Raw genomic sequence first — 15,530 nt, 5'->3', positions numbered from 1 at the left:
AAACCAAGAAATTACAGTGAACTTATTCACATGTTAATGTTTATTTTTTCCTTTCAAAAAGTGAAGGCAGCAATATTTTTGTTAACTCTAACTGATCATGTGACTGAGACCCCATCATATGTGCTGCCAGTCACATGTTTGGACACACTATTCCTGCTGCTACAATGAGAGACAAGGTAAACTCCTGGACAGGTTGTCAGTTCTCCACTAGTGCACAAAGAGAGACCAGCAGATACTGGGGAGAATTTAAAAGCCCCATCAAGCTGTGGAGAGAAGTTGTGAATCAAGCTTTATACCATGAATCCATCCACCATGCAGCCCATGAAAGTTTCTAAATTAAAACTAGACAAATACACAGTGAAAGGATTTGGAAGGAATTTAAATACTTCACTGCAGCTGTCAGGCTATGGGGCCCTCTAGTGGTAGAAAATTGTAATACACCATCCTCTGCTCCATTTTTATCATTAAATAAAAACGACACACTTCCTCTTAACCTCTAAAATGAAGCAGATTAACAGAATTACAAACTTAAAAATATTTTGTATTAAAATTAGTTACAGAAAACATGTTATGAGGGGGAGGAGTGGGTCAAAAGAATTGCCCTAAAGAGTTAGGGTGAACACTTTTATTCTCACTAACTTTAACATATAATATATATGTTCTTTTTTCAATGGAAGAAAAAGACGGTGATGTTTTTTTTCGTGTTTTTTTTTTTTTTTTTTACTATATAAAGGTCATTGTAATTCTGATTAAAAATAAAAAACAATCTAAGCATCCATCCGCCATCTCCCTGAGACAACATTAACATCATTTGTATTTTTAATGCAATATTCCGCTTACGCATGTTTTCTTATAATTACTTTCATTGTTGTTAAGGTGCACAGTAATTATAAAAGGGACAAAGATATTTTTACATACCATACTCTGCAGATAACACCATACTGGTCTTAGAGCTTTTGAATGCTGCACAACCGACAGCAAAAAATAAAAATACAATGACAGGCACAACATAATTTAAAGAACCAGGTGTTACCCATTCATTTTCTGTTTAAAAGTAGCACATGCATGCATGGACTTAGCAGATGGTTTTTTTTTTTTTGTTTGTTTTTTTCTAGTTTGGTTTTTTTATTTTGCTGTCCATCATTAAAAGGCAGAAATAAAATGAACCCTCTCCATCTGCAGATCAGGAAAATATCGTCTGTGCTTGTAATGTGCATATTTTGTTTGAACATTAGTCCCATAGAGGCTGCAGAACGATGGTGACACACCTGCACTGAAGTGTGTTAGCCATTCTGGGTTTTAACCAACCAACAGGTTCACATAGTATCTTGCAATATCATGCAAATAATGCCTGATCATTGATTTATTACATTTTTATTTAGTGAACAAGACACTGTAAATATACAAACATTGCAGCATCAAGTAAATAAGTTACTGCTGTAGAAACTGAATTATTTCTTTGCTCATTGTGTATTTTTAATGATGATTATTGTGCCGATAAATCTTGTTCATTCTTACACAAATAAAACATCAGAGAGCTCTCCACGTTTTGCTGTAACTCGTCCCAAAATGTACGCAGCTTTTTTTTTTCCTTCATCCAACCACAAAATATGTCAAAAAAACAAACTAGTTTGGGAATACTTAAAACTGCAACGCCCCAACTTCAGCTGTAACAGCAGCCTCAAGTCCTCCTGGGAACGTTCTTCTGGCTCGTCACAAGTGAAAGCATCCTCCATTATTTTCTTGGTGTTTTGGCTTGGGGTTGAAATGCAAACCTTCACCGCAGCCCGACATCCTGAAGACTCGTAAAACAGGTTTTTATTTGGGATTTCTCTCACAGTCAGTCATCTGTTTTTACCTGCCTGAAAGTCCCTGTAGCAGAACACCCCACAACATGAAGCTACCACCACCGTGTTTAACTGAAAGCAGGATGTGAATGAGGCTTTGGTTTATACCTTTTATCCTTTCCAAAACATGTTGGGAAAAGTGGTCAAACCATTTTAATCGCACCAAACAGTCGGTTTCTCATGAGCTGGGAGTCATTCGGTGCCTTTTGACTTCTTTCTTTCCTCTTTTCCATAAAAGCTGATGGGTTGCTGCACTTGTGGTTTGATTATTTTTAAAGTCAAATTACTTCATTTTATCCCCAAAGGGCTTGGTTGTAGCACAAAGTTGCAGTCAAAGTCAGGAAACATAAAATGGGAGGGGGCCGATTTCATAGTCTGCTGATTAGATAAGCTGGTGGGAGTTTTATTCTGCTTCTCAGTGATGTTTGAGCAGACTTTGCTTTGTGTTTAGTGTGTCTGTTCTGCAAACTGATAGGACAAAACAAGTTTAAGAAGAGGTTATTATACACTGCCTGGTAAAAAAGAAAGCCTCCATCAAAAGAAGAAAAACATTACAGACTCTAATACTTTGTTAGGCCGCCTTTAGCTTTTATAAGATATTGTCACAAAATTTATTTCCATCCAGTGCTGCATTGAATCCTGACCAAGATGTTGAACTGATAACTGGAGCGTCTGATCACTGTTCATAGCCTTCTTCCGCACATCTCAAAGATTGTACAGTTTTTTGTACAGGCTTGTACAGCTGGCAATAAGCATGATTGGTGCATCACTTTATCTTCTTTTCTTCTTACAGCGATCCTCTCATCACTCTGGACTCATCAGACCACATAACCTTTCATTGCTCCAGGGTCCAATCTTTATTCTCCTTAGAAAATCTTTTCCCTGTTTAGCCTCACATTAGTGGTTTTCTTGAGGCTACACAATCCCCTTAGATCAGGGATGCCCAAGTCAGTACTCAACGGCCAATGTCCTGCAGGTTTTCTATGTATCCCTGCTCCAACAGTTCTCCATTAAATGGATCCAACAGCGACTGAAGTTCTACACGATGACCGATTAGTTTGAGTCGGGTGTGTTGGAGCAGGGATACATGGAAAACCTGCAGGACAGCGGCCCTGGAGGACAGGAGGTGCAGAAAGCATCCCCTCAGATGAATCCTGGTTATTTGACCCCAACACATTTTCCACAAACTCCTTGTTTCAACATTGAGAAGATGTTGCTTCGCTTGCAGTTAAACGGTTTTGCAAGCTAAATGACAATCGCCTGTGCAGTAATTATCCAATAGAAGCCTCTCATGCAGGTGATATGTTATTATTTTTGTTTATTTTTTTTATTTTAGCCAGACAGAGTATTTCCGCAAAGGCATCATTGAATGTGTGTTTTTCCCAAAATTATTTTGGTTTCCTCAGCAGATACATTTATTCATCATTCAAACCGCTTCGTCTGATTAAGGGTCGCGAGGAAGCTGGAGCCTATCCCAGCAGCCTTTGGGCGAGAGGCAGGATACACCCTGGACAGCTCGCCAGTCCATCGCAGGGCTTTGCAGATACAGTCTCTGATTAAATTTCTTTGCAGGAGGAAAACCTCAACGCAGGGCTATGAAGTTCTATTCTATTCTAGTCATTTAGCAGACGCTTTTATCTAAAGCGACTTACGTATGAGTGAGAACAACACAAGCACGAAATCCAACAGTAGAGGACATGGTAGGAAGGTGCTGGTGGACTGTCCAGTTGGACGCAGATCCTTCCAGGAAGTGCTACAGGCTTTTTTGTTTTGTTTTGGTTTGTTTTGTTTTGTTTTTTTTGTTTACTCCCTTCCCACCCCATAATATTACCTATGTTATAATACAGAGAATTAATACCATAAAGTTTGTTGCAAAGAACTGGGCTAAGATCACCAACTTGTCAATAATTATATCTATACTAAGTGTTGAAGTGCTCCTTGAAGAGATGAGTCTTCAGCTTGCCTTCAGTTGTGTGAGGAGCAACCGCAGGAGGACTGTGCCACCAACACGCTTCACAATACCAAGACAGCAGACACGTTCAGGTCCAATCCAGGCTACTTTTGGCACTTGTGGCTCAGTTATGGCACTGCTAAGAGGTCAGTTGCTGGCCTCATGTTACGACAAGTGTCTTGTGGGACTTCTAGACCAGAAGTCAGCTGTCAGCTTAGACATGGATCACAGCAAGTGTTAGGTGGGACAGATGGGGTCCAAATATGAGGAGGCAGCCTGGATATAGATCGTAGCAGCCCCATTGTTGGCCACATGCAGTGGTCATGTGGCTGCAGATGTAGGCCATGTCTGGGTCAAACATTGGTTTACTGTTTCTACAGGTCTGTAAAGTACCTTGATATGACTTTTTGTAAACTAGCACAATACAAATAAAGGTGAACTGAATTAAATTCAAATGTCACATATAAATATACCTACATTGTTCACCTTAGCAAGACAAAATCTGCAACGACTGCAACAAACTGACAGCCAGTCTTCCAGTTTAGCAGTCATGCATCAATTTAATGTTCAGGTATCCTCATTTTGGTTACATGCAGTAATAAATTAAAAAGTCAGGGTTGTGTTCCTGTTTTTATAGAAAAATAACGCTCCTGCAATATTTTGGGATGGAGAAATAAAAGGACACAAATGATTGTTTTTGCACATTGTGTGTCGCAAAACGTAAACAAGTGTGTGGAACATGAGCTACATGACTTAAAAACAAACAGGAGGACAGGGCATTTAAAAATCAATCCATTGAGCTTGATATTGATTAATGACAAGTCCTAAAGCCAGACTAATGATAGCATTATCACTCCACTTGGTCAAGCACATTAACACTTCTGTGCTGGAAGCACTGATGCAGAAAAGTTCACTGAGATTTTAGGGCAACATAAGTTACATTCATGGTTCATCCTTTTTCTCCATAGCACAATACAAAACCACATTCTGCTCACATTACAAAGAATCGGTTGAGAAAGAGGGACTTCATTGACATTGTTACGTGAAATTTCATGAATTTATGCCGTGACACTAAGCCTTATTAATCTTGCTGCTTTTTCACCTGACTCCCAAACAAATTCATTTTTCTGTAAATGCCATTCACTGTACCTGGTAGTAGTTTTTCTCTGATTCAGATTACATGAAAAAATCATTTGCCATTATTAATATAGTCATATTTTCTTTTATTGGATTTCCCAAAATGTCTACCGTAATTAACTTCATTTCCCAGAAGAGACTGTGGTAAACAGGGTAGAAGCGTAGTGAGCATAGAGGGGGTCTGGAAAAACTATAACTCCATCTCTTTTTATGTTTAGCCAAATGTTTTATTCACAAATGTAAAGTTCAGAAATTCTCCCCTAATTTGATCCTTTTTAAAAAAAAAAAAAAAAAAGAACTGAAACTATATGTAAAATCTTTGAATTGTATGGAAAACCCCATAGCTCAAACAATGTATTCATATTTACATGATATTCCCTTGGACTCAATGGTCTCAGACTGAAGTCTTATTACCTTTTGCAATGTTTTGTCTCATTTTTGCACTTTTGATTTATTTAATTTTTTTATTTTACATATATATATATATATATATATATATATATATATATATATATATATATATATATATATATATATATATATATATATATTTTAATGTATTGCTCAAACTATTCACAATTGTTCCCTTAATTCAAATGTTACAATTGTAAAAGCACAGCCATGTTTGTTATATTGCATATATTCACTTGGATGTGAGTTATCGAATAAATAAAAAAAAATAAAATAAATAATGTAAAAAAAAAAAATCAATAAAAAAAAAACAAAAAACTCCACTTTAACAGTTTTCCAGTTTTTACAATCTCAGACTCAAACAACAAAAAGGCAAAAAAAACAAAACAAAAACAAAAGAACCCCCCCCAAAAAAAACAAAGGATATTTGTAACGAATGTAATTTAATTATGTAACTTGCATTTACTTTTATTTATTTATCTATGTATTTATTTTTATTTTCTTTACTTTATATTTTTTTATAGCAACTTTCTCTTCTCATTAGTGCCCTATGTCTCTTTATGTGCAACTGTCTTTTTCTGTCTCTCTTCTTTCTTTTTGAAGACTGTTGTAAATTCTGTAAAAGAATTGAAGTTATAAATAAAAAATAAAAAACTCTAACTCTAGTTTGCCCTTTAACCTTTCCGATCAGTCCAATCAGAGCGCGAGTTACGCTGGAAGTAGTAAAACCAACCACTCATGATAGACAGCTGATTTGACTAATAAAACTGTGAGATAAAAGTCAGTGGACCAATCAGAGGGAAAAAGAGGCGGGGCTCCTGTCCGACAGGGCATCGGAGGAGGAGGTGTTCCTGGTAGCCATCTTGGATGTGCGAAGTGATTGTTTGACGAGAAGAAATTTTTTTTAAATTTTTTTTTTAGAAAACAAGCCTTTATATTGAATTTCTTAAGATTTACCGCAGTGTGGCGACTGAGGGTATCGATCTTAACTCGGAACAATCCAGGTAAACTATATCCAGATGCAGAAGTGATGAATTTGTGTGGCTTTCTGTCTCCTCTCTCCAAATCTCCGCTGGGAAGCTGCAGCTCTCCACTCTAACAACAACTTACAGTCTGTGTTTTTTATTTTAAAACAGAACAGCTTGGCTTATCCTGGAGAACCAGGATAAAGTGAACTGTCCGGTTTGTTTGGAAGTCCCTCCGCTCGGATGTTGCTGCTCCCAGGCGGCTGTTTGCGCTGATGATGCCCGCATTGTTTATCAACACCCCGGGCTAGTAAATACACGTCCCTCGGTGTGGAAACACCGCTGGACGTTTTAGTTAAGCTTCCTCAGAAAGCCTTACAGTTTGTTTGTTTGCTTAAAGGTTTGGCTATGAAATGCTGGAGCAGATAAGGAGTTGATCCAAACTCATTTGGTCAGTGGGAACGTGTGCTAGCAGGACGAGGAGGCTGTTTTAAGATGTGTGCACCTGTTTGGAAAAGTCATGCTGAAGCCAGAATAACATTAATATCTTACTCGTTTATGCATTTTAAAACTGGGACATGCAGGTGCTCTGTGCTTCCTTTTGATGTTAACAATCTCCAAGACTCCGGAGACATATCAGTGATACAATGGATAGTTTAGTTTTAAAAAAACAAAAACATAGCAAGATTATGCAGATTTATTGTGCAATTAGAAAATGCACATCCATCACCAAACTGACTGGGCTGCATTGCATGGAGACATCTTCGTGTAAAGATGCATGAAGAACCAAACAGGGAAGTGACTCTGGGAAATATTTGAAAAAAGTTGTTTATAGTTGATCTTATCAGCTTGAGAAAGTCACAATGTGCATTATAAAACTGATAAATTAGTGTATTACTTTAAAGTACATTTTGTTCCACTGCTGAGACTGTGGGAAACCCCTTTGAAACATATTTTACAGAGACAGTTTATACTATAGAGCAGGGGTGTCAAACTATTCCTAAAAGGCTGGTATCCGGCAGGTTTTCGTTGTTTCCTTCCAACATAGCTGATTCAAATCAAATGGATCCATCAGCTTCTTGTCAACATATTTATGGATTTTGGTCAGGTGTGTTGGAGCATGGAGACAACATAAACCTGCTGGATACCGGCCCTCGAGGAGTTTGACACCCCTGCTATGGAGTTATGCTTTACTGCAGACACAAGGCCTGTTTCAGAAAGGATGTTCAACAAAGTCTGAAAAGAAGCTCTGCGATAATTTACAAAGAACTGCGCATCTCTGAGTTAGTTTTATAGACTTTATGTAGACTAATCTCCATCACAGAAGTGAGGAGACACCCTCTGCTGGGATCCAGACAGTTTATGGAAGACTTTGTCAGTACTCGACATCGCTTCTGCTTTGCTATGATTTTAAAGAAAGGTCCTATTTACATACAGAGTTTCAAAAGTACAGAAGTGGAAGGAATAAATCTTGCTGTGGCGTCATCTATGGTGTGTCACGTTGGATGTGGACGGGCGGAGAATCTGTGTGACTGACAGAGTGAAATGACAGCACATCTTTCCCCTACCTGAATAACGGTATCTCTGGAGTCGTGTTGTAAAGAAACCCATGTCTGGCAGCTGCTTCAGTCAGGTGGAGACAGGTAGAAAGTCAGTGTTGCTTTACAGTGAACCTGAAACTGAGGAAGTTCGCTTGAGGAATCTTTCTGGAATAGAAAGACCAGTTTCCTTCAGCTCGGAGGTGACATACTCATTTTCAACATAACCTGCTTTGTGGAACAGGCCCTTGTTTATTGGGTGTATTAATAAGCCTGACGTGGTTTGTTAATGCTGTTTATTATTTTGACTGATCACACAAAACACTTCATAAAATGTTGAAATTATAACAAAAGTGATTTTAAAATGTTTATGTTGTGCAAACTAAATTAAATGGCATATTTTGTATTATACATGAGGACAGGGTCATATAGTAAAAAAATATAGTTACAAAATTTTTTTTTTAAAAATTTATTTGTTCATTTCATGTTCATGATTACCTCCAGCAAAGTTTTTGTCTGAGTTTGTTTGTCTGTCTGTTAGCAATTTCTCGAAAAGTTATGGATGTATTTTGATGAAATCTTCGGGATATGTTGGGGGTGTCACGAGGAACAAATGATGAAATTTTGGTGGTGATCCGGAAGAGATTCTGGTTTTAAAAAATAGAAAGTACAAAGCAGACGCCACGCCACTGACTACCACATCATCGTATGCAGTGGGCATAATCCGCGTAACTTTGACTATGATTGGCCAATCGGTATGACCGACCCCTCTTTCTAATCGTGTGATACGGTAGAATCACGCTGATGTCATCATGTTTTCATAAATGTGAGGATTTCTCTTATTGTTTCCTTACAAGCTGAAATTACTTTAGATGGGCAAGTTTTGTCACACAATGTGCCGACAACAAAACAAGATATGATGCAGAACAAGTCTGAAAGAGAGCATGCATGTGCATGTTGTAGAGATGTCCCCAAAGCCTGCTACACCCCGACTCCATGAACTTGCAACATACTGGCATTATTTACTCCAAGCTGGTTGGGTTCTGCTTCTGTACAAGATCTTTAAAGATCTTTCGGTCGAGCCGCAGGTTCTCAGTTTGGATCGAGGTCCAAAACTTTTACATTTTTTTTCCTTTATAAACCTTCCAAATATTGCATTTCTTTTAAATCTCTTGAATACTTAAATATGATTTTCCTCCCGACTTTCCTTGAGTTTAGCACCCTCTGTCATCCCCTCAGCTTTGACTCAGTTTGCCACCGCCATACGTCACCGTTCTTAGAGTGATGAGAGCTGTTTGGTGTACAAGAGGCAAAGGCAAAAAGTGACATTTTAGTCTCATCTGACAGTAATCTCCCACATGCTTCTGGGGATCTTTTCTGTAAACGGTGTTTATTGTTTTTCTGGCTGTGCTTCAGTAAAGCCCAGCTCTGTTCTGTTGATGGTGGTCTTCTGAACAGATACATCACCCTCCACTCTGGAGCTTTCCAACTCCTTCAGGGTTTCTGCTTCTGTCTTTGCTTCTCTGATGAACGCCCTCTTTTCCAGATCTGTGAGTTTGGGTGGTTGACCGTCTTTATGCAGATTATTTTGTTATTTTTCAAGGCTGATATGTACTTTTCCTGACCTGTTAGGGGAACACCTTTGTCTTCATGGTAGCTACGTTTACATGGACAAATATTTAATCTATCTAATCGGATATTCCATCCGACATGTTTACATGGAAGCAATGTTAAAGTGGAACTATAATGTGCATTTCAGGCTAATTTATTTTTATTTCTGAGACCAGAAGGGCTGGGATTGATCGAGTTATGGTCACAAATGGCTTTATTTACTTCAGACCGACCCTCTCCGTAGGCTGTCGGATCAGCCTGCGGGCAAAACGAGTGTATTGAGACTCTTCCGCATTAAGCCCCGCCTCCCGCCACTGCACTACATCGGGAGAGCACACCGCAACTGCTTTCGCCGTCATTGTAACATCTCATAAACAGAAGGATTAGGCTGATATGAACTTAATAAAAAAAAAAAAAAACCCAATGTCAACACATAGCATACAGCCCTACATGTTGGAACCTGAATCAGACCCTGAAAACGAAGTGGAAAACAGCAACCCACAGCACCGAATGCAGCAGGATGTCTCTCTTTGGTAAACTCACCAGCCATCGTTGGAAATAACTTTATCCCACGTTTTCCACCTGCCTGATGTATTTGTACATGCCCTTGTTAACCAGTAGAAGGTAACCAATCACCGAACCTTATCCCCCGGGACGTCACAAGGATTTCCAAGTAGAAAAAACTCTCTAAAACGACACGTTTTTCGTCACCATGGAAACCGAACGGAGAGCGTGCTGGAACTCAAACTCAAACTCAAACATGCGTTTAGGTGATAAAAAAAAAAGGTGCCGTCCACATGTCTGATGAGGATTCAACACTGTAACACTGTAGAAAGCTCAGAAAACTGGAAATGCCATAATAGCACCCCTTCAAGTGATCCGATCAGTTGTATTACTGTGACGAACAGAATAATACGATCATAACGCATTTCACATGCGCAGTGCCTACCTGTCTGGAAGAAGTGGGGTTTTCTCCTTTTTTTTATTTAAACCTTTTGACCGTCGACGTGCCCATTAAACCTTAAGTCTTTCCGTTATCAGCATAAAGATATCTTCCATAGTTTTGCTGTTTTGTTTTGCTACCATCATTTTCAAGTCTTCACTGATAACTCATGAAGTCACTCAACCCCCATGTGGTCACAGCAGCGCAGAAGCAACATTCTCCTGACCTGGACTGGAGAACTTAAATTGCAATTCTCATGATTACTTGATATAGCTGATTTTAGTAGACTAAAAACAAACAAAAAAAAAAATGTACAAAACTTTTTTTGCTCGTCATTTTTCTTGATTTCAATGAGGAAAACAACACAGTAGCCAGACCATCATTCTGCTGCTATAATCCCCAAGAAGACAAGTAAAATGATCAATGAAAATGACACAAATGATTTAAAATTTTATAATGGATTATTTTTATTAATTTGAAAAACAAAGAGATTTTTTTTAACCAAAAAAAATTGATTTTAAAATTGTGAAGCAAAACAATCCCGATATTCAATTTTTTCATTCGATTTTCCCACCCCTAATATTTAACTAGTTTTGTGGCATCTGAAGGTAAAATTATCGCACCAGAGCTTATTTAGATCCTTCATAGCAAAGGGGAAAATACAATTTCCTTATCCTTATCCCTTATCCACATATTTAATTAGTTATTCTTAATCTGGACGACAGTCATCTTCCCGCAGCATTTCACTGTACATGATGCTTAAAAGCAGGGATGCACAAGTCCAGTCCTGGAGATCTACCATCCTGCAACCTTTAGATGCAACCCCTGAGTGAAATAGCTGAATTCCTCTTCTGCATGTCATTCAGCTCTGCAGCGGCCTGCTAACGAGCCACTTAGGTGTGTTGGAGAAGGGTTGCACCTAAAAACAGCAGGATGGTTGATCTCCAGGACTGGACTTGGGCACCCCTGCTTTAAAGACACACTACAGAACTTTTGCCATTTTCCCGTCACATGCCACCTATCGATGGCTAATCCAGCATCCAGCTTTCTCCAGTCAGCAGAAGACGATCTTACAATGACTCTTGATTTGTCTCTTTCTCTCTTTTAATCTTCTTGCGTTTCTTTGCTGAATCAGTCACGATGCGTCTTCAAAACAGTCAGTTTTCAACAAGTCCAGGATGCAGAGTTTTAAGGTAAAAAAAAAAAAAAAAGTTATGAAGTGCGTCTTTAAGTGACATTATCAGTGAGAAATAGAATTTGTGGCACTTTATCAGTAATTCCTACTTTCTGCAGGTTAGAAACTCATGCGGTTTGATAAGAGTTTAATTTAGACAAAGCAAATTTTAGAGGATTTTTGCTGATATGTAGGATTACAGAGATGTTAGATAACATGTCTCCAGTGACACTGGAAGACGATAAAGAATCTTCTAATAACCAGTCATGAGTTTCTGTAATAGATAAATAAGATTCAGGCTGAATTGGAAGTACTGTTAAACACAAGCCTCACAGATTCCATAATAGCTTCTGTTACGAAGGATGTGTGCTGCTCCATCTTTCTCATTCATGCTTTCGTTGTGCGGCCTTTGTGTCTCACGGGCCCACCGCTCAGTCGGACCCATTGTGATCCTTAAAACTGACATGACATATATTCCTCACTTCAGACTGCTTATTGGAAATGTCTCCCCTCCGTCTGTTCCTCCTAACTTGCTGTGTGTGACGTTTATCACAGTTTGGGTTGCTTTCTGGGTCAAGAGGATGAACTTTCCAATTGGAAGCGTGTCTGATCCTTCAAGCAGAAGTTATGTCTGTGAAATTATGACCTTAACCTCTTTCTGTGGGATTGAATGCATAGCGGAAGGAAGGCTTTGGGGGAATTGACGTTTTCCCATGTTTGTTACTGTGAAAGGAAATGTTACTGCCTCATTGGGGGCATGTTTCACATTATATGATGCTGTTTTCTACCATGTAGTCACAACTCACGTTATGGTGATGAATCACAAATATAGCAGAAGTTTTGTTAACAAAAGCAATCATTCAGGATTGCACATTTTACGTGCTTGTGTTTCAGAGTTGTGAAGTCATGGTTTTGTGGTCTTCCTGTGGAGTTTATTGTTGCTGATTACAGAAATGCAGTCTGAAAGCGGCACTTAAGAGATCTCTTTCTACTATTTATTCACGTCTTCTAGCAATGCAGTGACTCTTCCAGTAATGCATCTCGACTGTGGCTTGCACCGCTGGCTTTTCACATTTCAGACCATAATTTGTGCAGAATGGTAAGTTGAAAAGAAAAGAAGTCAAGTAGAGCCTAATGCACAATGTTAGAGGTTGATTTATAAAGATAGAGCTCATATTCCAGCCTGCAGGCTGTCTGCATCGCATTCAAGGAACAAGGGGGAACTGAAATCAGTTCATGTAATATTTTTGTGCAGATGAGTGTTTATTTTCTGCAAACACATCAGCATGGCTGCCTCAAAGCATAATAATTATTTATTTTCTGAAAAAGTTAAAAAAAAAAAAAAAAACAAAAAAAAAAAACTTCAAACATTCTCAGACAACTGGCTGTGAAATTGAGGATTTTTATTTTCCCTGTAGTATGTTGTATCTTTTCATCTTTTAATGGTGGACATATTAAAATTACCACTGAAATTATCTTAAATGTTTCATTTGAAATGATTTTTTTTCTCCCATCAGATTGAATTGTGCGCCAGTGAAACCAGCTGCTGCTGATTTGCATTTGAAAAGGTGATTATGACCTTCACTGCTAAGTGATGATTACTGGCAGCTAATTAACTCAGAAAAACATTTTTCTGTTTGTAATTAAAGGGCAGCACTGATGAGGGAGAATGTGGTTGAACGTGCGTTGCAGTCTCACCTCCTGTTCTCCGTTACATGCACATTGTTTTAATCCAAGATAACCTGTAGTGACATTTGTACCTTCACCAGCATGATCATCAGGAATCTAGAAATGGTGGATTTGGCCTGAAGTGGGATAAATGAGTATTTATAGAGATAATTTGTGATGCTTTAAAATTTTAATGAAAATGCATCAATCAATAGGCTGACAGGAGGAGCTTAGCTCTATCTGTGGCCTTTAGGTGTCCCATATTTAAGTGTACCGACTATAAGTCGCTCCAGAGTATAAGTTGCACTCAGCCAAAATTGCGTGATTAGGTTGAAAAAAACATACATAAGTTGCACTAGAGTATAAGTTGCATTTTTTGCAGGTATTTTATTTTACAAACTACTTGACTAAAAACAGACATTACGTCATCTTGGAAGGCAAGGTATTCCATTATTAAAAGAATAGAGAACAGGCTGAATAGGTGTGAGATATGCTAACACAATGACGGTTATTCAGCTACACGAAAAATAAATATGAACGGAAAATGTGTCCATTGTTTATGTAACATTACAGTTTTATGTAACTATAGTCCAAAGAGCAAAACAAGTTAGTGTACCTTTACTGTAATTAATAACATGCAGTCTCACTCCCCATCACTAAATCCGTTGTATTCTCTGTCCTCTGTGTCACTTCTGAACAACTCCACGTAGAGACTAACACGCACCGTTGACAAGCCTCTCCCCGCTGCACGTTGTTCAAGCACCCACTGGTGAACTCGTTCCTCTTGCTGTTGCCATCTACCTTTGAGCCCGCGATTAGCTTTTTTTTGGGGTTTTTTTTGTTATCGCAGTAAGAGTAGCCTCCCCCGTCACACCAGTCCCTAACAAGTTTCTCACTCACAGAATATGATTTTATATTGCGGGGCATTTATGTTCAGTCGTTTTCAGTTGTCTTTCTAAGCTAATTAAATGTTTAATTGTTAAGGAGTAGGATATATCTGTGCGTAAGTCTAGAGTGCCCTCTTGTGGCCATCTGTGAAATTATATTTTTTCATGTATAAGTCGCTCCGGAGTATAAGTCGCAGGAACAGCTCACCTACGAAAAAAAAAAGTGCAACTTATAGTCCGGAAAATACGGTACTTTGTGTGTTTGTTGTGTAGGAATGTGCAATATTAGATTATCATTTAAGTGCGACGATTTGATTATTAAACGATTATCAGAAATTTCAAAGCATCTTTTTTCTCCACTGATAACTTTTTCTTACTCTGTGGCTACCATTATGCCACTTTATACGTCGCTGAGTATCCATTAATTCAAGTAATCAAAGAAATTGGTCTCTTCTAGCTTAAATTTATGTCAAACCATTAATAAATCCAACACATATCCAACAATTTTATATTGTCTTTAACATTTTCAATGGAATCTACTTAATAATGTGTTAGCATTAGCTAGGAACAACAACCAGTGGATTTTTTTCTCCTTCTCTAACCTTGGCTGGAACAGAGCTGCTGTCACATGTTTGTAGTGTTGTCATTATATTTAATTACATTTTAAACAAGTTATGGAGAAAGTTTTTTCCAGGCTTTGTCTTTTCTTATGCCCATAAAAGCCAAAATATCCAAATGCTCGTCTTAACAACCAAGTAAATCTCATCCTCAGTAACTGTGGCTGAAACGGCACTGCCTTCTCCGGATCTTACTATCTGGGGACACTTTAGGAGAACAGACTTCCAGTCCGTCTCCCTAAAGTCTCCTGGTGGAACTTGCGACTTTTATGTTCCTGCCCACTTTACATCTGCATTTTTGTCATTTAATTGTGATGAAAAAAATCATAATTGAATCTGCACATGGCGATGAATCAGTTAATTGGCTCCTGTTGCTGCAATTAGCTTCCAGGCTGATTTTCGCCTTCAGAGTAAAAACATTTCCACCATATCTTCTAGTTGAGGGGTTTATTTATAATAATTAGACCATATTAACCCATCATTATTACACTAACACATACATTTATTCATATTGACTTTTATTTTATTGATAATTTATGCATCTTTTTGTCTAAGTTCATTGCTCACTGGCTGTAAATGTACATAGACACAAACCATGGCTTATAGTAGGCATGGTTATGGACTGGCATGGCTGTCCTCTTGCGTCTCATCGACTGAGGTCGCATGTGGGTGGACTGCTGCAGTATTCACCTGGACCGGTGTCTGTCAACGTCTCCACTTGGGGAAACAAAGCAGCACTAGCAGACAGCTCGAACCCTTTTTACCGTTCTAATAAAAGCAT

The 15,530-nt window shown here is 38.4% G+C and overlaps 1 protein-coding gene across 1 annotated transcript in view; it reads left to right on the top strand.

Annotated features, from left to right (window-relative positions):
- Window positions 1-6,217: 6,217 nt before the first annotated feature.
- The window catches only part of LOC306770166 (CCR4-NOT transcription complex subunit 3-like), a 47,848-nt gene continuing 38,535 nt past the window's right edge, over window positions 6,218-15,530 (top strand). Inside the window, exon 1 of the mRNA XM_079258993.1 lies at window positions 6,218-6,350. The gene's annotated coding sequence lies outside the window, so the exon portion shown is untranslated. The remainder of the gene's footprint in view (window positions 6,351-15,530) is intronic.

This window comes from Telmatherina bonti (assembly GCF_933228915.1).
Source record: "Telmatherina bonti genome assembly, chromosome: 19".
Classification (NCBI taxonomy): domain Eukaryota; kingdom Metazoa; phylum Chordata; class Actinopteri; order Atheriniformes; family Telmatherinidae; genus Telmatherina; species Telmatherina bonti.
Note: the sequence above shows the minus strand (reverse complement) of the source record. Positions and strands in the feature narration are given on the sequence as shown.